The sequence below is a fragment of the Tachyglossus aculeatus genome, chromosome 2, assembly GCF_015852505.1.
Source record: "Tachyglossus aculeatus isolate mTacAcu1 chromosome 2, mTacAcu1.pri, whole genome shotgun sequence".
Classification (NCBI taxonomy): Eukaryota; Metazoa; Chordata; class Mammalia; order Monotremata; family Tachyglossidae; genus Tachyglossus; species Tachyglossus aculeatus.
The window spans coordinates 86,276,164-86,299,481 of record NC_052067.1 but is presented as its reverse complement, the minus strand read 5'-3'; the positions used below and the strand labels follow the sequence as shown (position 1 = coordinate 86,299,481).

The 23,318-nt window shown below is 43.8% G+C and overlaps 1 protein-coding gene and 1 pseudogene across 1 annotated transcript in view; both read left to right on the top strand.

Annotated features, from left to right (window-relative positions):
* Window positions 1–6,643: 6,643 nt before the first annotated feature.
* LOC119941917 lies at window positions 6,644–22,643 on the top strand (annotated as a pseudogene).
* The window catches only part of ENPP3 (ectonucleotide pyrophosphatase/phosphodiesterase 3), a 131,048-nt gene continuing 125,202 nt past the window's right edge, over window positions 17,473–23,318 (top strand). Inside the window, exon 1 of the mRNA XM_038769368.1 lies at window positions 17,473–17,769. The gene's annotated coding sequence lies outside the window, so the exon portion shown is untranslated. The remainder of the gene's footprint in view (window positions 17,770–23,318) is intronic.

Here is a 23,318-nt window from a genome sequence, read left to right as displayed (position 1 = left end):
ATAGAAAATGCATGTTTGGGGGAAAAAACATACCCAGAATGCAAGGTTTAACTTGAAATAACTCTAAATTGAGACAAAAAGTGAAAAATAATCATGACCATTTTTTGAGCTTTTAGGTTCTGAATCACTCTCCTCTTGCACCAATCATTCCATTCAGGAAAATAAATGATTATGTGCCTTTGAACAGGAAGACAACCCCCCAGAATGAAAATATGATACAATAAAAAAAATTAAAAGCCATCATCCTCTAAAAGTAACCTCTTGTGAACAACAGGTTATTAGAAGCTTTTAAGGTCCTTGTAATGTTGTAATGGATGACATACTCTTAGGTCCTTTTCATTCCCAAATCTGCCATAATGATTCTCTTCCTTTCATTTTTTTTTCAGGTCAGCACACTACAGTATAATGTATTTTGACATCATAACCTAAAATATCAGATCAGCTCAATTGTTATGCAAGCAGTGTTGCTGTACAGATGACTGCTAGGAGATGTAATTTTACCAAGTGAGGAGGAAAATGCATGCCACTTTCACTCTCTGCTGCCTGTAGTTTAATCTGAAATAACACCTGTGAAAAAACATGTGACCCTCAGATCCCCCATACAGTGAATTTGATGGAGAAAGTGTCTAATGAAATTTAGAGTAAAAGGGAATCCAGGCACAATAGCGTCTTTCTTGATTTTTACCCCCACCATTCCTCCCTCCTCCCTCTCAAAAAAAATTAACGACATCTGTAAGGCTGTGTCTCACATGATTCTCAGCTACTCTAATGGAATGAGTGGGCTTTTTGGTTATTTTTCTCCCAAAGGAAAGAAAGTTGCCATTTAAAAATCCCAATCTCTACAAGTTTACCAGGGAGAGGTGCTCTTGTGTTCTTCACTTGAAAGCCGCCCCATTCAACAAATTACATTTGGCCATTAGTAAAAATGTAATAACCATTGTAATATGCTTCACATAACTACCCAGGGGAAGAACCAAGACTAGGACCCAGGTCTCCTGATTCTTAGGCTCACACTTTTTCCACTCTGCAATGGAGTCTCACACTTTGATGAGCCCCATAAGGGGCAGGGACCATGTCTAATTCTCACCTGTGTATTTTTTTATGGTATTTGCTAAGCACTTACTTTGTGCCAGGCACCGTACAAAGCACTGGGGTAGACACAAGATAATCAGATTGGGCACGGTCCCTATCCAATGTGAGGGTCATAGTCTTAATCCCAATTTTGCAGGTGAGGTAACTAAGGCACAGAAAAGTGAAGTGGCCTGCCCAAGGCCACACGGCAGATAAGTGATGGAGCAGGATTCGAACCCAGGTCCTTCTGACTCCCAAACCCGTGCTCCACCCACCAGACCACACTGCTTCCCCTGGGCTCTGTGCGTTGGTCAGAAATCGAACGTGGGCCTCCCATGAAGCAGGTGGGAATTCTACAACTGAACCACCAATGCTACTCTCCTATTACTTAGTAAAGCATTCTGCACACATTAAGTCCATAATAAATGTTATTACTGCTACTGCTTAAAGTCCCTCCAAATTAACAACTCCAGTCCCTGGAAGTCGGGTCAATCGGTGTACACTTTATGATGCATTTGCCATGTGGCTGTCCAAAACTGAACTCCTTATATCTTCCCATCCAAACCCTGTCCTCCCTCTGCCTTTCCCATCACTGTAGGCAACACCACTATCCTCCCTACCTCACATGCCCGTAACCTTGGCATTGTCCTCGACTCATCTCTCTCATTCCGCGTACATATTCAATCTGTGACCCAATCCTGTGGATTCTACTTTCACGACATTGCTAAAATTCAGCCTTTCCTCTCCACCGAACTGATATCATGCCAATCCAAGCGTTCATCCTATCCCGCCTTGACTTGCGCGTCTGCCTTCTCACTGACCTTCCTGCCTCCCGTTCTCTCCCAATTCCAATCCATCCTTCACTCTGCTGCCCAAATCATTTATCAACAAAAACATTCAGTTCATGTCTTCCCACTCCTGAAGAACCTCCTATGGCTGCCCTTCCACCTCCACATCAAACAGCGGCTCCTCACTATCAGCTTTGAAGTATTCAATCAGTTTGCCAGCTTGTACTTCCCAAGCGCTTAGTACAGTGCTCTGCACACAGAAAACACTCAATAAATACAATTGATTGATTGATTGATTTGCCCCATCCTATGTCACTTAACTAATCTCTGTCTATGGCCCAGCCCACACACTCTGGTCCTCTAGCTCCAGCTCACTGGATGCGCCCTAATCTCATCTATTTCTCCCCCAACCCCTTTCAGTCATTCATTCATTCAATCGTATTTATAGAGCCCTTACTCTGTGCAGAGCACTGTACTAAGTGATTGGGAAGTACAGGTTGGCAACATACAGAGACTGTCCCTAGCCAACAATGGGCTCACAGTCTAGAAGGGGGAGACAGACGACAAAACAAAGCATGTAGACAGGTGTCAAGTCATCAGAACAAATAGAATTAAAGCTAAATGCACATCATTAACAAAATAAATAGAATAGTAAAAATGTACAAGTAAAATACATAGAGTAATAAATCGTACAAACGCATATACAGGTGCTGTGGGGAAGGGAAAGAGGTAGAGTGGGGGGATGGGGAGGAGGAGGGGAGAAAGGGGGCTCAGTCTGGGAAGGCCTCCTGGAGGAAGTGAGTTCTCAGTAGGGCTTTGAAGGGAGGAAGAGAGCTAGCTTGGCGGATGTGTGCAGGGAGGGCATTCCAGGCCAGGGGGAAGACGTGGGCCAGAAGTTGATGGCGGGACAGGCGAGAACGAGGTACAGTGAGGAGGTTAGCGGCACAGGAGCGGAGGGTGCGGGCTTTTCCACATTCTCTCCCAGCCTGGAATTCCCTCCTGCTCCATCTACACCAGACCCTTACTCTCTCCACCTTCAAACCATTACTAATATCCCATCTGCTCCGAGAGGCCTTCCCCGATTAAGCCCTCTTTTCCCAGGCTCCCTCTCTTTTCTGTGTTGTCTATGCATTTCAATCTGTGGCCTCTGGACATTTGATATTTGTCCCACCCCCAATTGACCCACCCCCAACCCTACAGAATTTATATACATATCTATAAATTATATATTATAAATTATTTATTCCTATTAATACCTTTCTCCCCCTCTAGACTGTGAGCTCGTTATGGGCAGGGAACGTGTCTGCTGATTCTGTTGTACTATACTCTCCCAAGCATAGAGAAGCAGCGTGGCGCAGTGGGAAGAGCCCGGGCTTGGGAGCCAGAAGCCATGGGTTCGAATCCCGCTCCACCACTTGTCAGCTGTGTGACCTTGGGCAAGTCACTTAACTTCTCTGAGCCTCAGTTCCCTCATCTCTAAAATGGGGATTAAGACTGTGAGCCCCACGAGGGACAACCTGATCACCTTATATCCCCCCAGCGCTTAGAACAGTGCTTCGCACATAGTAAGCGCTTAACAAATGTCATCATTATTATTATTATTATTACTTAGTACAGTGCTTTTTCAAGTAGTAAGAGCTCAGTAAATATGATGGATTGATTAATTAGGTAGCTAACTGAAGGGGATGGTTATGATGGTGGTGGTGGTGGTAGTAATGGTGGTAGGGGCTAATCTTAAGGGGATCCCTTTGAGAGGACTCTTCCATTCATTCATTCATTCAATCGTATTTATTGAGCACTTACTGTGGGCAGAGCACTGTACTTACTAAGCGCTTGGGAAATACAAGTTACAGATTACCTTGTCCTGTGAAATAGCTTGAGTACCTTATATCTACCCCTGCTCTTAGAACAGTGCCTGGCACATAATAAGAGCTTAACAAATATCACTGAAAAAGAAGAAAAATCCCAAAGTTTTAAGGAGGCCCAGAGATACTTCCGAGAAACCAAGTCCTACACAAGGATGGTTTTGGCTGTGTGAGAGTCAAGGTGAGAACATGGTCCTCTCCCCCCTCTAGGCTGTAAGCTCGTTGTGGCTGGGGAATATGTCTGCTTATTGTTACATTGTACTCTCCCAAGCGCTTAGTATGGTGCTCTGCACATGGTAAGCACTCAATCAGTATGATTGAATGAATGAATATCTGAACAAAAGGCACAGACTCCTTGGGGTCAAGGGGACGAAAACCAGATTGTAATGGGTCGAGAACTGGAAGAGAGCAAGTGGAGGCAGTGAGTGTATATGACACATTCAAGTTGTTTAAGTTGGAATAGAGGAGGGACATGAGACGATAGTAGGAGGGGTTAGGAGGCAGCAGCAAGATCCAGAGAAGACTATTGTAATATAGTGGAGACACGAGCGTGTTGGAACGCAGAGGGGAAGAAGCCGTCAGAGAATGAGCCATTGAAGTAGTGATCAGGGAAGGAATAATGATAATAATAATAATGGAATTTGTCAAGCACTTATGTGCGAAGCAGTGTTCTAAGTGCTGGGGGGATACAAGGTGATCAGGTGGTCCCACGTGAAGCTCACAGTCTTAATCCCCATTTTACAGATGAGGTAACTGAGGCTCAGAGAAGTTAAGTGACTTGCCCAAGGTCCCACAGCTGACAAATGGCAGAGCCGGGATTAGAACCCATGACCTCTGGCTCCCAAGCCCGGGATCTTTCCACTGAGCCACGCTGTTTCAAGAAGAAGAAGAGTGGGCACAGCAGTTACTAGTAGGTGAGAAGGGAAGGGACTGCAGGTAGAGACAGAGAGGCTAGATTTTCAAAGTAGGAGGGAAATCTCCTCTTGAGAGATGTCTGGGAAGGGTAAGAGAGTGGATATAGGTGGGAGGAAGGGTCTGGAGATTAAAACTGTGAGCTTCATGTGGGATGGGGACTATGACCAACCCGATTAACTTGTAAATGATGTGCATTTAGCTTTAATTCTATTTGTTCTGATGATTTGACACCCGTCCACACGTTTTGTTTTGTTGTCTGTCTCCCCCTTCTAGACTGTGAGCCCATTTTTGGGTAAGGAGCGTCTCTATATGTTGCCAACTTGTACTTCCCAAGGGTTTAGTACAGTGCTCTGCACACAGTAAGTGCTCAATAAATACAATTGAATGAATGAATGAATGAATGAATGAATGAATCTACCCCAGTACCTGGCACATAGTAAGCACTGAACAAATACCACTGAAAAAAAAGACCAGCTCTCTCTTTTTTTCGTTCCCCACAAACTGTGTCTAATGCTCATAGAAAATGTCAATGTCAATGTTTTTCACTGGATGTGGTGAGAGGAGAAGAGATGTAGTGAAGTTTGATCCACTCTCCAGTCTTTGAGTGGGTGATACAAGCCTGAATATACGGGATTGCCTGAGGTGGTCTTTCAAGTGACACCAGGATGAAGCAGCGTGGCTCAGTGGAAAGAGCACAGGCTTTGGAGTCAGAGGTCATGGGTTCAAATTCCATTCCTCCAATTGTCAGCTGTGTGACTTTGGGCAAGGCACTTCACTTTTCTGTGCCTCAGTTACCTCATCTGTAAAATGGGGATTAAGACTGTGAGCCCCCCGTGGGACAACCTGATCACCTTGTAACCTCCCCAGCACTTAGAACAGTGCTTTGCACATAGTAAGCACTTAATAAATGCCATTATTATTATTATTATTATTATTATTATTATTATTAATTATTATTATGAAGTGATTCAAGTGACGGAGGAAGAGAATCTTGAGGTTGATTGGGGTGACCAAACGAAATTCAGTGGAACCTAACTTAGGCATTCTCCAATGAATATGGGTGTTCCAGCCTAGCAATTTACCAGTTAGGAGAAGAGAAAGTGTATTAAAATTGAAAACTATTCTTACTACCCAGTTAGGAACAATATCATTTTTCAAACAGCTTGAGATGGCTTACTTTCAGGTATAATACATAAAAATGTGTCTGTTAGCAAATTCCTTCTCTATGGGTACTGTTAGCATTTCTTTGACAGCCAAATTAACGCAGAAAGACTGTAATGAAGCATTTACCCTTCACGAAATATCTTTGTTAAATGCCATTAGTTCTAGTAAATAACTTTCAGATGAGGACACGCCGATGAAGACGTGTAAAGAAAAACAGTGAAAATATTTTCTTTAATTTTAAATTGCATTCAGTTTGGTGTCTGCAATACAGTACCAATGTCTTTTCTCAACACCCTCCCACCGAAGTGATGAATCGATGCGTGGTGTAGTAGCTAGAGTCTGTCTTCCCCTTCTAGACTGTGACCCCGTTGTTGGGTAGGGACCATCTTTGTATGTTGCCAACTTGTAATAATAATAATAATAATAATGATGACATTTATTAAGCACTTACTATGTGCAAAGCACTGTTCTAAGCACTGGGGAGGTTACAAGGTGATCAGGTTGTCCCACGTGAGGCTCACAGTCTTGATCCCCATTTTACAGAGGAGGGAACTGAGGCCCAGAGAAGTGAAGTGACTTGCCCAAAGTCACACAGCTGACAATTGGCGGAGCCGGGGTTTGAACCCATGACCTCTGACTCCAAAGCCCGGTATCTTTACATTGAGCCACGCTGCTTCTCTACTTCCCAAGCGCTTAGTACGGTGCTCTGCACACAGTAAGCTCTCAATAAATATGATTGAATGAATGAATGAATGAGTTCTAACCCCTGTTCTGCCACCTGTTTGCTGTGTGGCCTTGTGTGCCCCGGTAGTCACAGGTCGGTAGCGGAGCCGGTCATCGATGGGGGCTGGATGGGATGCTCTGACCTCCGAGTCCACAGGGAAGCTGCTCCAGGTGGAATAACCCAGGAAAGCTGGCAGAGCAGCGCACGGCCATGCAAAAGCCAGCCGCAGCTGGGGTGACCAGAGAACATGGATGAAAAGTCATCGAAGAGGCTTCTTATTCTTCTGGGTGTAGTGACCATCACACTTCGGACCAACGTAGTAATTGCTCTGTCTGTTGCCCTGGCAATGGAATGAACCAAGTCTCTCCCAGAATTCCATATAGCCACTCCTTGCCCAGATGACAGGCTTGGATTCCAAGAGAAATGTTACTACTTTTCTGAAGGCCCAAGGAATTGGTCATCTAGCCAGAGCTTCTGTTCCTCTCACATTGCAGCTCTCGTGGTGATTGACACTCAACGAGAAACGGACATGTTACTGTGACGCAAAGGCCCCTTTGACCACTGGATCGGGCTGAGCAGGGAACCGGGCCAGGACTGGAAGTGGACAAATGGCACCAAGTTCACTGGCTGGTTTAATGTTAAAGGAGGAGGAGATTGTGCTTATCTGTGTATTCATGGAGTAAACAGTGCCAGAAACTACACAGACAGAAGGTGGCTTTTCAACAAACCAGCAGCATGGCTCAGTGGAAAGAGTACGGGCTTTGGAGTCAGAGGTCATGGGTTCAAATCCCTGCTCTGCCAATTGTAAGCTGTCTGACTTTGGGCAAGGCCCTTAACTTCTCTGTGCCTCAGTTCCCTCATCTGTAAAATGGGGATTAAAACTGTGAGCCCCACGTGGGACAACCTGATCACCTTGAATCCCCCCAGTGCTTAGAACAGTGCTTTGCACAAAGTAAGCGCTTAACAAGTACCATTATTATTATTATTATTATTATTATTATTATTATTATGCCCCAAGGAGTCAAACGGTTCAAAGTGAGAAGCAGTGTGGTCTAATGGATACAGCACAGGGCTGGAAGTCAGAATGACCTGGGTTCTAATACGGGGTCTGCCCCAGACTGAGCCCCCTCTTTTCCTCTCCTCCTCCTCCCCTTCCCATTGCCCCCCGCACCCTACCCTCTTCCCCTCCCCATGGCACTTGTTACTCTATTTCATTAATGATGTGTATATAGCTATAATTCTATTTATTATGATGGTATTGATACCTGTCTACTTTTTTGTTTTGTTGTCTGTCTCCCCCTCCTAGACCCAAATCTACATCTCCACCCCTGTTCTCTCTCCCTCCCTCCAGGCTTGTATCCTCTCCTGTCTTCAGGAACTCTCCATCTGAATGTCTGCCCACCACCTAAAACTCAACATGTCCAAGATGGAGCTCTTTATCTTCTCTCCCAAACCCTGTCCTCTCCCCGACTTTCCCATCACTGTGGACGACACTATCATCCTTCCCGTCTCACAAGCCCGCAACCTTGATGTCATCCTTGATCCCACTCTGTCATTCACCCCACACATCCAATCCATCACCAAAACCTGCTGGTCTCACCTCCACAACATCACCAAGATCCACCCTTTCATCTCCATCCAAATTGCTACCTTGCTGGTTCAATCTCTTATCCTATCCCGACTGGATTAGTGCATCAACCTCCTTTCTGACCTCCCATCCTCCTGTCTCTCCCCACTTCAGACTATACTTCACTCTGCTTCCCAGATTATCTTTGTACAGAAACGCTCTGGGCATGTCACTTCCCCCCTCAAAAATCTCCAGTAGTTGCTTATCAACCTACTAATCAAGCAAAAACTCCTCACTCTCGGCTTCAAGGCTGTCCATCACCTCGTCCCCTCCTACCTCACCTCCCTTTTCTCCTTCTACAGCCCAGCCCGCACACTTCACTCCTCTGCTGCTAAACTCCTCACTGGGCCTCGTTCTCGCCTGTCCTGCCGTTGACCCCTGACTCACATCCTACCTCTGGCCAGGAATGCCCTCCCTCCACACATCTGCCAAATTAGCTCTTTTCCTCCCTTCAAAGCCCTACTGAAAGCTCACCTCCTCCAGGAGGTCTTCCCAGACTAAGCCCCCCCTTTTTTCCTCTCCTCTTCCTCCCCTCCCCATCACCCCCCTTCCTCCCTCTGCCCTACCCCCTTCCCCATCCCCACAGCACTTGTATATATTTGTACATATTTATTATTCTATTTGTACATAACTATTATTCTATTTATTTTATTAATGATGTGTTTATAGCTATAATTCTATTTATTCTGATGGTATTGATGCCTGTCTCCCCCTTCTAGACTGTGAGCCCATTGTTGGGCAGGGTCCGTCTCTATATGTTGATGATTTGTACTTCCCAAGTGCTTAGTAAAGTGCTCTGCACACAGTAAGTGCTCAATAAATACGATTGAATGAATAAATGAATGAACGAAAGTCACTTCACTTCTCTGGGCCTCAGTTACCTCATCTGTAAAATTAATATTCAGACTGTGAACTCCATGTAGGACAGGAACGGTGGTGTTACATGCCAAATGATGTGTGATTTCCTTTTCCATAACAAAGAACCAGCTCATGTTTGCTCATGATTTGAAAAACATGCAGAATAGCATGAGCTAGTGTTAGTTTATAGTAGTCAGGAACATAATTTGGCCAAAACATAGCAGTTTACTACATAATATCAGCAAGTCCATTGTCTCCTCTGGTTCACACTGGAGCAACTTGAGCTAGTTGGGAAACAAATTCCAAATAATAACGTTGGGGCTTAAGATAAGGGAAGCTTTGGCCTCTAGTGAGCAAAAGACAGGGAATGTGTCTTGTTTTTCTCCTGTACTCTCTCTACACACAGTTAGCAATCAATAAATATGATTGGATTAATGAATGAATAAGGGTTTCTCCAAAGAATAGACCCATTTTCATCACCAACATTATTATCAGGAGGGTTTATTGAATACCTGTTTTGTACACGGGCTTGTACTAAATGCTGAGGGGCATATATAACAGAAGTTCCTGCCTTTCAAGTGTTTACAATATAATGGAGGCGTTTATAGTCTAGTGATCTGACGACTATGTAACAGCAATATTAGTAGCATTTATTGAGTATCTTCTTGATGCAGTGCACCGTTGTGTGACCTAGGGCAAGTCGCTTAACTTCTCTGTGCTCGATTTCCTCAGCTGTAAAACGGGGATTCACTAACTGTTTTCTGTCCTACTTAGACTTGTGAGCCCCATGTAGGTCAGGGACTGTATCTGACCTGATTAACTTGTAACCCAGTGTGCTTAGGACAGTGCTTGACACATAATAAGCACTTAACAAGTACTATAAAATAATTTGGGCTGTGAAGTTAGTGTTCTTACCAATTGATCCAGGAGTTAGTCCTGATTCTTGATATTGAATTGCAAACTATAAGACCTGGGCTCACTTTCTCCACTGCCAACTTTTCTGGACTTCAAAGATTTCCAGAAGGCTCCGTATTAAAAGGAAAGTGTCAGACTGGAGGCTGGAAAGTACAGGGAATTCTAAGTGCTATCAGGCTAACACTGACATCAGACTTCCTCATCTGGCCTCTGGAGCAGTTTTAAGAAGGATTAATCCTGTTATGATTTTTTTCATGGCATTTGTTAACAATTTAACAATTATGGTATTTGTTAAACACTTACTGTGTGCCAAGCAGCGTTCTAAGAACTGGGGTAGATACAAGGTAATCGGGTTGTCCCACATGGGGCTCACAGTCTTAATCCCCATTTTACAGATGAAGTAACTGAGGCACTGAGAAGTGAAGTGACTTGTCCAAGGTCACACATCAGACAAGTGCCGGAGCCAGGACTAGAACTCAGGTCCTTCTGACTCCCAGGTTCATGCTCTATCCACAAAGCCACATTCCTTTCACTTAGCGGTTTCTGGGTTGACTTCTTCCTTTAGGGGTAAATTCTTTTTGGCTAAGGATCATCAACAATCACATATTCCCAAGTTCCAACTACAGCACAATGTGTACAGTAGGTCTACAATAAATATTAGGAATGAATGAACTTATTCATTCTAGAATTTATTCATACTAGAGAAGCAGCACGGTTCAGTGGAAAGAGCACAGGCTTTGGAGTCAGGGGTCATGGGTTCAAATCCTGGCTCCACCAATTGTCAGCTATGTGACTTGGGACAAGTCACTTCACTTCTCTGGGCCTCAGTTACCTCATCTGTAAAATGGGGATTAAGACTGTGAGCCCCCGTGGGACAACCTGATCACCTTGTAACCTTCCCAGTGCTTAGAACAGTGCTTTGCACATAGTAAGCGCTTAATAAATGCCATCATTATTATTATTAATTTGCCTTCATTAGATTGTCAGATCTTTGAGAGCAGAGATTACGTCTATCAACTATTGCATTTGTACATGTGTATTTGCATTTGTAGTATTGCGTTTGTATGGAGGAGCAGTGTGGCTCAGTAGAAAGAGCATGGGCTTTGGAGTCAAAGGTCAGGGGTTCAAATCCTGGCTCCACCAGTTGTCAGCTGTGTGACTTTGGGCAAGACACTTCACTTCTCTGGGCCTCAGTTGCCTTATCTGTAAAATGGGGATTAAGACTGTGAGCTCCCCGTGGGACAACCTTATCACCTTGTAACTTCCCCAGAGCTTAGAACAGTGCTTTGTACATAGTAAATGCTTAATAAATGCTATCATTATTGTTATTATTATTACTCTCCCAAGTGCTTAGTATAGTGTTCTGCACATGGCATGGCCTAGTGGCTAGAGAATGAATCTGGGAATCAGAAGGACCTGGATTCTAATCCCACCTTTGCCACTTATCTGCTGTGTGACCTTGAGGCAAGTCACTTCACTCCTTTATGCCTCAGTTACCTCATCAGTAACTTGAGGATTAAGACTTTGAGCCCCATGTGGGATGTGGACCGTGTCCAATCTGATTAGCTTGTATCTACCCCGGTTCTTAGCATGGTGCCTGGCACATAGTAAACACTTAACAAATACCATTAAAAATAATAATAATCATTTTTAAAGTTGATTTATTTATTGATCTTACTCCAGATTAAAGTCCCTGCTCTTGAAATATTTGCATTCTAAGAGCTTAGGCAATTAGGCTCTAGTTAGGGGTCGGTCTAAACCTGATCTAGCCCACCTGGCTTTTAGAGAATCTCAGATCTCTGAAATCAGTCCAGCTTCTGATGGAAGTCGATACTAGTTGAATCTGCTTAGGGCAGAATCCCTTCACTCAGTACCCGAAATAGAACTCTTGGGTGTCTCTGTGAAATTTTAAAATATGAATGCCTTAGTTTTATCCATACAGTGACTGAAAACAGAAAGTAAAAAATGCAATGGGTGAATCCTATTCTTTTTGTGATTCTCTTGAGGGTCTGCAACCTTTTGTCTCCTCCTTATTGGGTGATCTGAACAGGTGCTCCCTGTTGCCTCCTGCTCTGTGGGTGACTTAAGCCTTGGCACAATGGGAGAGATGTGATAGTGCTGGCACCAGGGCGGTTTTGTTAAGAAGCCTGTCATTCCTCCATCCCCACCATGGCACTGCCCATTGTCTTTCCCTGTTTGCGGCTGACAAGAACCCCCTCCTTCCTTTTGCTGTACATGTCTTGGGCCCCACAGGCCCCTCCTCCTCCAGGTGAACTTATTTATAATAGTAATGATAATAATAATTATGGTATTTGTTAAGAGCTTACTGTGTGCCAGGCACCATACTAAGCGCTGGGGTGGATCCAAGCGAATCGGGTTGGACACAGTCCCTGTCCCAAGTGGGGCTCACGGTCTCAATCTCCATTTTACAGATGAGGTAACTGAGGCCTAGAGAAGTGAAGTGACTTGCCTAAGGTCGCACAGCGGACAAGTGGTGGAGCTGGGATTAGAACCCATGACCTTCTGACTCTCAGGCCCGTCCTCTAGCCACTAAGACTTGCTCATGTCCTGCCAACTGCTCTATATGCAGGGGGAAACTCTCAGCCTCAGGCAATGCTTAGCCATTCAGCCCCTCCTTCTCCCTAAAAAGATTTGCTACTGGACAGTTATTCCTGACCCAACCCTATGACTCTTCCTGACAAGATTTGTACCGCGGATAGACCTGACTGACTGACCGACCAACAACGCAGCCTGAGCGTCAGTGCTGAGCCCCGGGCACCCCAAAATGCGCCTTGTGCTCAGGAAGGATGGGCATGGCCAAATACCTGGCTTGATCCCAGGCAATCTGATTTTCGGCTGGCGTGTCTCCGGTCCAGTACAAATGACCGATCGATCAACTAATGGTATTTATTGAACGTTTACTCTGTGCAAGCCCATTGTTAGGAAGGGATTGTCTCTGTTGCTGAATTGTACTATCCAAGCACTTAGTAGTGTGCTCTGTACACAGTAAGCTCTCAATAAACACGATTGATTGATTGAATGAATGAATGAATGAATGAATGCAAAGCGCTGTACTATGCTCTTGGGAGAGTGCAATGTAGCAATATAACAGAGTTGGTAGACGTGTTCCCTGCCCACAATGATCTTACAGTCTAAAGGGAGAGATGGGCATTAGTAGAAATAAATAAATTACAGATGTGGATGTAGGTGCTTTCTGGTAGAAATAATCAATCAATCATATTTATTGAGCATTCATTCATTCAACTGTATGTTTTGAGTACTTATTGTGTGCTAAACACTGTATTAAGCACTTGGGAGAGTACAATATAACAATAAACGGACACATTCCCTGCCCACAGTGAGCTTACTGTCTAGAGCACTTACTGTGTGCAGAACGCTGTATTAAGCACTCAGGAGAGTACAGTATAGCAGCATTGGTAGACATGTTCCCTTATGCCTTCGGGTCCATTTTCTAACTGTTTTACTGACAAATCTAGTTCTGCAGTGGCTCCTTCTGCAGTGGCTCCTGCCTCTTACTCCTGTCGGGGCAGGGAAGACCACAGCACTGAAGTGAGTAAGAGGTGTCGGAGATACCTGCCTCCACTCCAGAAATGCCGTAGGATTGGGTGGAACCGTCTTACTTCCATAAATCCACAACATAACATTTGCCATCTTTGCATTTGGTGCTATGCTTGAAGAAGACTATCAGTGGTCATTCTTCAAGGTCCAGTTCTCCTCTGCCTCTCCCTTCAGGAGTGCATAAGAAGGCTCCCCAACACTTGTCTGCTGTGTGACTTTAGGTGAGTTACTTAACTTCTCTGTGTCTCATTTACCTCATCTGTAAAATGAGAATTAAGATTGTGAGCCCCATGTAGGACAGGGACTGTGTCCAACCTGATTAGCTTATATCTATCCCAGTGCTTAGTACAGAGCTTGGCACAAAGTAAGTACTTATCAAATACCACTTAAAAATCAAGCAAACAAACAAGAAAACTCAGACTCTGTGGGCATCCCCTGCCAGACACATCCCAGGCATTCTCCTGTCATATCAGAGTCAGCCACGATGACTTTGGTTTGAACCTTTGAAAAAGTTAGTGTCCTGGAACTGTGCCTGTAATTCTGTTCCAATAAAGCCGTGGTATTTATTGAGTGCAGAACACCTGTGCTTGGGAAAATACAATTCTCTGTGGACATCCCCAGACAGGCATATCCCAGGCACTCTCCTGTCATATCAGTTTCAGCCACAATGACTTTGATTTGAACCTTGGAAAAAGTGGGTGTACTGGAACTGTGCCGGTGACTCCGTTCCAATAAATCAGTGGTATTTATTGAATGCAGAACACCTGTGCTTGGGAAAATACCACTCAACAAAGCTGAGAACTGGTAAACACATTCCCTGCCACAAGGAGCTTACAGTCTGGAGCGGGTGACAGATGTTGAAATAAATTACAGATTGGGGAAATAGTGGAGTATAAGGACATGTACCTAAGTACTGTGGGGTTGGAAGGAATATCAAAGTGCTTAAGGGGAACACAGCCAAGTGCATAGTTGACACAGAGGCTAGGGAAGATAGGGGAAATGAAGGCTTAGTCAGGGAAGGCCTCTTGGAGGAGATGTGACTTTAGGAGGGTTTGGAAGGTGGGAAGAGTGGTGGACTGTCGGATATAAAGGGGGAGGGAGCTCCAGGTCTGAGGGAGGATGTGGGAAAGGGTCAGCAGTGAGATAGGAGAGATAGAGGTATAGAGAATAGGTCAGCATTAGAGGACTATAGTGTGCAGATTGGGTTGTAATGGATCAGTGAGGTGAAGTAAGATAGGAGACGCAGCGTGGCCTAGTGGAAAGAGCACAGGCTTGGGAGTCAGAGGTCGTGGGTTCTAATCCCAGCTCCTCCGTTTATCAGCTGTGTGACTTTGGGCAAGTCACTTCTCTGTGCCTCTGTTACCTCATCTGTAAAATGGGGATTAAGATTGTCAGCCCCACCTGGGAAAACTTGATTACCTTGTACCTCCCCCAGTGCTTAGAACAGTGCAGTGCACATAGTAAACACTTAACAAATGCCATTATTATTATTATAGGAAAGGGAGACCTTACCGAGAGCCTTAAAGCCAAGGACTTTCTGTTTGATTCAGGTGTGGCTATTTGAAGAATGTAATTTGGAACCTTGTTGAAAATACATCCAAATGTAGAGTGTTTCTTTGGTTTGGAGAACACTTTCTCTCTCTCTCTCTCTCTCTCTCTCTCTCTCTCTCTCTCTCTCTCTCTCTCTCTCTCGTGCGTGCATTCTCTCGCTTATCATGCTCTGCTCCCAAGTGCCTGAGAACACATAAACCACTTCTAAATTGTGGAACTCGTTGGCAGGTGCTGAGACTGAGAAAGACTGGGTGCTTGAATGAAAGACATTCATTCATTCAATCGTATTTATTGAGGACTTACTGTGTGCAGAGCACTGTACTAAGTGCTTGGAAAGTATAATTCGCAACAAATAGAGACAATCCCTGCACAGAAGGGGCTCACAGTCTAGAAGATGGGCATAAAGACCATATCAGTAACAGGAGACAGACCGGCTGAAAATTGGTCTGCTCAGGATTAAAACTAGGTGCATCGCCACTCAGGCAGGGTGAAGGGTTTGACAACTTCGGGGGTGCCTGTATCCTGGAAAAAGACTCCCAGGGCCACCCAAAACTGTTGATAGGACCAGGATATCTGAATTGTTCCCAAGATTCCACAGGCTCCTAGGACTCCTGATGCCCAAGTAACGTTAGGCCCGAGTCACATTACTAGATTTTCACGGAGGTATAGCTGTTGCTCTGGAAATATCATTGCCGCAATGTGTGTGAAAGCCACCCTACCCTCAACTTGTGCCATAGGCCACTGTGGATATGCCGGACATTTGCTGTGCACACTCACTATGTGACTCATTGTGTGGGGACGGGAAGGACCAGATTTCATCCCCTGCATAAACCCTCTGAGGAATGGTGCGGAGTCTTTCCTTCCATACCCCTTAAAGAGAACAGAGCTCATTAAGATTATAATAATAATGATGATGGTATTTGTTAAGTGCTTACTTTGTGCCAGGCACTGTACTAAGAGCTGGGATGGATACAAGCAAGTCGAGTTGAACACAGTCCCTGTCCCCTGTGGGGCTCAAGGTCTCAATCCCCATTTTACAGATAAGGTAACTGAGGCACAGAGAAGTTAAGTGACTTGCTCAAGGTCACACAGCAGACAATTGGCAGAGGCAGGATTGGAACCCAGGTCCTCTCACTCCCAGGTCTGCTCTCTTTCCACTAGAGCCTACTGCTCCTCATGATTATGTTTTCTAGACTGTAAGCTCATGGTGGACCAGGAACACATCTACTTGCTCTGTTCTATTGTACTCTCCCAAGTGCTTCTTAGTCCAACGCTCTGCACCCAGTAAGTGTTGAATAAATACCACTGATAGATTATTTATTAGGCACATAGTGATAAATGTGCAGGTAGATACCAGTAAACAGTTCCTCCCTCCACACATCCACCAAGCTAGTTCTCTTCCTCCCTTCAAAGCCTTACTGAGAGCTCACCTCCTCCAGGTGAGCCCCTTTTTTCCTCTCCTCCTCCCCATCCCCCCTACCCTACCTCCTTCCCCTCCCCACAGCACTTGTATATATTTGTACGGATTTATTACTCTATTTATTTTACTTGTACATATTTACTATTCTATTTATTTTGTTAATGAGGTGCATATAGCTTTAATTCTATTTGTTCTGACTATTTTGACACCTGTCTACATGATCTGTTTTGTTGTCTGTCTCCCCCTTCTAGACTGTGAGCCCATTGTTGGGTAGGGACCGTCTCTATATGTTGCCGACTTGTAGTTCCCAAGAACTTAGTACAGTGCTCTGCACACAGTAAGTGCTTGAATACGATTGAATGAATGAATGAAGTACATGACTTGCATAGAGTTAAAATCCCTGTAGGAGAAGAGAGACAAATAGAAAAAAGATGAGCTTGTAAACAATGGGAGTGGAGTCAGCACCTGCACTCTATTACAACAGTTGTAGGAAATTGGAGCATTGATTAAAAACATATTGCAGAAATGTTGCTTTTCTCCCTCAGATCCTGGCGTTCTGCCTGTAATTTTCTGTCTCCACCTCCAAACTGTTCAAGAAGGCACAGAGCAAAGAGCAGGGAGACAGACCTTCACTCAATTTTCCATCCAGTGTAGTGTCATTTAGAAGTATCTCTTCTGAAGATGTGATCAGTTCTTCACTGCTTCCCCATTTGATCCATTGTAATGTGGATAGCACATTAAAATGTTAGTTCTACATTTGTACTGTTCAGTTAGGATGCCTAAGTCTTGAATAAGTTTTATAAAGCTGATACTTTTTTTTCAAAAAGTCCCCGTGGCAACTTTAAGGATCAAAACACAAAGTTCAGCAGGCTTCTCTTCCAGATCAGCAACATGATTCAGGCCATATGTAGAGTAGAAGTAAGTTAATCTTTAATCCTCCTTCTAGTACTGAAAGGAGACTTCATTCTTAGGCTGTGAGCTTTGGTTTTGTGCTGGGGGCATTTTGTTCCTTTAGCCATTTGCCAGATGCTGAAAAACCTAGAGGAATTTCATGAAAAAGAAGGAAGAATCTAGCACTGATTGTTATTGGGACTTTTTTTTTAAAAAAATTGGAATCTGAGAAATGAGAAAGGAAACAATGAGCAGCAGAGTGGCTATTCTTTAACGATGTTGCCCATTTATAGTCTTTCTTTTTGCGCAACAAATACAGTTTATTCAAGGCTAAGCAAGAATACTCTCCCATCCAGATCCACATAGTTCAGATGAGTTATTCTGCCTGAACAACATATGTGGTAAGTGATTTTATGATGTAATACTGCTGTATATAAGGACTTCCCTCAGGGGAAGTGGTAGGAAGGCATGAGAAGAAATATTTCTGCTTTGGGAAGGGAGTAATTTGGGATTTTAAATAGATGAGACTGTATTTAATGAATTTCTCTGTTGTGGAGAACTGCAATAGGGCAAAAAGATTTGAATTTCCTCTCTAAAATCCTGGAACCTAAGTACAATCAGGGTGATGGCATAATTATCGTCAGCTTGTGGTGGGGTAAGTAAGATTTTTTTAAGGTCTTTTAAACGTTTCTTATAAACCATGTAGTTGGGCTGTAAAGTGCTACTTGCAGTTAGTCAATCCTGGCAATCTTATTCTGCTCCACATAGAGGAGAACCAAGGAGGAGTTTGACAATGTTGAACCCTCATCTAGAGGTGGAAGTTAAGCTTAGTAAAACTGGGAAAGAATTCACTAATTGCACTAGGCATAGACCTTTTGTAATTGAAAGAGAAATCCTACTTGGATAGAACAATCACTTTGATTTTTAAATAGTACATCATCATAGTAGAGTACCTAAATCTTAGGCTCTTTTCTCAGATAAGCGTTAAGCACAAAGTAATGGTTTTAAGTACCTAAACACAAATATTTCCTGCTTCAGTCCCTAAACTGAGAACCAGGGCCAGAATGTTTGCTTAATAGTTACAGTTATTATAGTTACTGGTTTGCTCTACATGCGACTTCTATAATTTCCAGGAAGAGTGCTCCTGCCGTAAGGGAATCTAGAAGCCTCTTCTTTCTATATTTAATTCCATTTTTGTATTGATTCTGCTCTTGAGAAGTACATGCAGTTGAAAATTTTAAACAAAAAACCTTTCGTCAGAGAACTCTCTTAAGCAGTTTTATTGAAGCATTATTCATCACTGCACAAATTTAAATGGTGAGTGATTTAGAAGAGATACCCTTTTGTATGCTAGCATTCCCACAGATTTTCAAAATTATTTGTCATTTCTAAAATTTTTCGGCAGCATTTTGCTTAGGTTGGTGAGGGACTGCTTAACAAATACACATGCGACTAAACTGTAAGTTCACTATGGGCAGAGAACGTTTCCACTCATTCTGTTGTATTGTACTCTCCCAAGCGCTTAATACGGTGCTCTGCACATTGTAAGCACTCAATAAATGCATTTGATTTATTGATTTCTCAAGCCTTTTTCTGACTTCAAACTATTTGACATGCAACCTCCATTCAGATTCCTCAAAGGACGAATACCCCATCAGAAAATTATTTTCAAAGGAATATCTCTGGGTTCAAGTGTTTCTGCTTTTTTCGTTCAGTTCTCAGTTGTATAATTTTTGCTGGGGAAAGATGGATTCCTAAATAGTGCCTGTGTTTCCAGTTAATGGTTTCTGTTTAAAGCCCTGTCTCGGCCTCTCCATTGCCTTCCTCTAATCTACTTTGATCTCAATAATAGAGTTTTGTGTTTAGAAATGTGCTGGTCTCAAAGAGAAATTGAATTTATAACCCACCATGTGATAATATTTTTGGTGAAGACTTTCCAAGACTGAACTCCTTGTCTTCCCTCCCAAACCCTGCCCTCTCCCTGACTTTCCCATCTCTGTAGACGGCACTACCATCCTTCCCGTCTCACAAGCCTGCAAACTTGGTGTCATCCTCGACTCCGCTCTCCCGTTCACCCCTCACATCCAAGCCGTCACCAAAACCTGCCGGTCTCAGCTCCGCAACATTGCCAAGATCCACCCTTTCCTCTCCATCCATACCGCTACCCTGCTCATTCAAGCTCTCATCCTATCCCGTCTGGACTACTGCATCAGCCTTCTCTCTGATCTCCCATCCTCATGTCTCTCCCCACTTCAATCCAGACTTCATGCTGCTGCCCGGATTGTCTTTGTCCAGAAACGCTCTGGGCATGTTACTCCCCTCCTCAAAAATCTCCAGTGGCTACCAATCAATCTGCACATCAGGCAGAAACTCCTCACCCTGGGCTTCAAGGCTGTCCATCACCTCGCCCCCTCCTACCTCACCTCCCTTCTCTCCTTCTACTGCCCAGCCCGCACCTTCCGCTCCTCTGCTGCTAATCTCCTCACCATACCTCGTTCTCTCCTGTCCCGCCATCGATCCCCAGCCCACGTCATCCCCCGGGCCTGGAATGCCCTCCCTCTGCCCATCCACCAAGCAAGCTCTCTTCCTCCCTTCAAGGCCCTACTGAGAGCTCACCTCCTTCAGGAGGCCTTCCCAGACTGAGCCCCTTCCTTCCTCTCCCCCTCGTCCCCCTCTCCATGCCCCTCATCTTACCGCCTTCCCTTCCCCACAGTGCCTGTATATATGTATATATGTTTGTACATATTTATTACTCTTTATTTTACTTGTACATATCTATTCTATTTATTTTATTTTGTTAGTGTGTTTTGGTTTTGTTCTCTGTCTCCCCCTTTTTAGACTGTGAGCCCACTGTTGGGTAGGGACTGTCTCTATATGTTGCCAACTTGTACTTCCCAAGCGCTTAGTACAGTGCTCTGCACACAGTAAGCGCTCAATAAATACTATTGATTGATTGATTCTAATGCATTACTCTTTCAATAGGAAAGGTTTAGTTGCTGGTCTTTCTGATTTCCACCATCCAAGGCCATTCCCTTGTGGGAGAGTTCTTTTCCCAGCAAGAAAAATAAGCTATAGTTTTTAGCCCTGATGGTAGAAAGGAAGATGGTAAAAATCAAGCTGTGTGAAGCACCAGTGGGATTCTGTAGTGGGTGTCTTTTCTCCGTGGATCAGGCAAGTCTGTCTGGAGCTGCCCAAGGTCAGCCGCTTTAGCAAGCGTTCCTCCTTTGAATAACTGCTCCTCTCCTCATTGATGGCATGGTTCATCGATATAATACGTTCTGTAGGGATTGTCTTCAAAGTTATGCATGATTATATCTATGGCTATATCTGACTATATTTTAGATTGTGATTCTTCCCCACCATGTTTAATTCCTACCTGTGTAGTCTTTCCCAGTGCTTAGTATGGTGCATTACTCATACAGGAGGCTCTTAGTAACAACTAGTCTTATCTATAGGATTATGCATATAATGATGCATGATACATACGTACGCATATATGTATGATCACATAGGACAAGAAGCAGCATGGCCTCGTTCAAAGTGCACTGAACTGGGAGTCAGATTAGAACCTGGGTTGTAATCCCAGCTCTGCCACTTGCCCACTCTGTGACCTTGGGCAAATGACTTAACTTTTCCGGCCCTCAGTTTCCTCATCTGTAAAACGGGTATTTTAAATACCTGTTCTCCCTCCTCCTTAGACTGTGAGCCCCATGTGGAATAGGGACAGTGTCCAACCTGATCACCTTGTATCTGCCCCAGTGTTCTGTGCAGTTCTTGGAACATAGCCATCACTTTAGAAATACCATTATTATATATGAATACCCCTGCTGGGCTGTCCTGACTCTTAATTTACTGGGATTTAGCTTGCACAACATGGCATAGTGGATGGGACACAGGCCTGAAAGTCAGAAGGTCATGGGTTCTAATCCTGGCTCTGCCACTTGTCTGCTATATGACCTTGGACATGTCGCTTCACTTCTCTTGGCCTCAGTTACCTCCTCTGTAAAATGGAAATTGAGACTGTGAGCCCCACATGGGTCAGGGACTGTGTCCAGCTCTATTTGCTTGTATCCACCCCAGTGCTTACTATGGTGCCTGGCACATAGTAAGCACTTAACAAATACCCAGTGCTTAGTTCAGTGCCTGGCACATAGTAAGCGCTTAACAAATGCCACCATAATTATTCCCTTTTCCCCAACATGCCGAAAAACAAAGCTATTTTTAAGCCCTCAAGAGAATACAACTCATCTATTTTGTAAAGAGAGTTATCAGTCATATTTATTGAGCATTTACTGTGTGCAGAGAAAGCACCTGGCACATACAATATAACAAAATAACAGACACATTCCCTGCCCGCAACGAGGTTTCAGTCTAGAGGGGGAGAACAGACTTGTCTCCCCAGAGTGGTGGTGAGAAGAGGAGAGGAGAGACAATGATGGTAGGGGACCCATCAGGGCTACTCCTACTCCAGGTCAGGCCTAGATGGTACAGGTCCACTGGGGGAAAACAGAGATTGTGTGCTTAGCACAGGCAAGGCAAGGCCCAGGGAGTGAAGAGCAGTAATTCTTCTCCCCCGACCCACTGCTTCACAAAACCCTGCTCTGAGCTCCCTCAGTGGGTATTTTCGCTCTGAGTTTTACTCAGGTCAAATTCATTTAGCAGTTTATTTTTGTTTCTTCCGCAAAGACACTGAAAATTATTATAAGCCAGGTTTTATTGGAAATGGGAGTGTAAGTCTGGCGCAGGTTGCAAGCATATGGAAACTTAATTTATTAGGTCAAATGCATACTCTGGAGTGTTTCTTCACCAAGCCAGTTATTAGCACATTGGTTCCACAAATAGCTGTTTAGGGGGATGTTGGTTGGTCAATATCCTTTTCTGAGATCTGTGGTCAGTCTTTAAAATTATGTTTTAACTTTGGGGTCCAATACTTCAATGTATTGCCAGGATGGATATTCGGACTCTAAAATAGCTGTCAGATTTTCAGCTCTGTCTGAAAATGTCAATTTCATGTCAATTAAATGTAACGTAATGTAAATCTCAATTTACCATGTCAATTTAAGGCAAAAAGGAAGAAAAAAACCTGGCTTTCAGCTTGGAGCTAGACTTGTTTTTGTTGCTGTTTTCTCTGTTACATATCTTGGAAGTACTGATTAGAGGGCAGCCTACTCATTCCCAACTGTTTTCAGATAGTAAAGCTATAGTGATTGTCTCCATGGTAACTTCACTGTCCGTGGAATGGAATTTAGATCTTTGTGTTGTGCCCTCCAGATAGAATGCATTTTAATGAGACTCCTCACAGATTTTTGAAAGGGGTACAAAGGTCATTCTGTATAAATGAGTTTGCAACAACCAATATACTTAGAGAACTCCAAAGTACAGTTATCCACAGTAGTTTTACAGTCCATGGGAGAGTTCCATAGATTATTATTTAGGGGAGCCATTTAATTTATAAGCTCTCTCTAGATTATAAACTCGTTCTGGGCAGGGAATGTGTCTGTTATATTATACTCTCTCAAGTGCTTACTACAGAGCTCTGCGCATGATGAGCACTTAATAAATATGATTCATTTTGTAATTAGAGAATAATGTAGGCAGTGGAGGTAATAGTCAATCATTGGCATTTATTGAATATTTACTGTACATAGCACTTGGGGAAAGTACTATATAATAAAGTTGGTAGATGCAACCCCCACCCACAAGGAGCTTAAAGTCTACACGAGGAGATGGACATTAAAATAAATTATAGATAGGGGAAATTGTAAAGTATAAGGATATTTACAAAAGTGTTGTGGGACTGGGATGAGTATCCAAGTATTTAAGGGGTACACAGCTATGTGCAGAGTCGACACAGAGGGGAGGACAGATAGGGGAAATGAGGGCTTAGAGAAGGCCTCTTGAAGGAGATGTGGCTTTAGAAGGGTTCTGAAGGTGTGGAGAAGGGTGGATT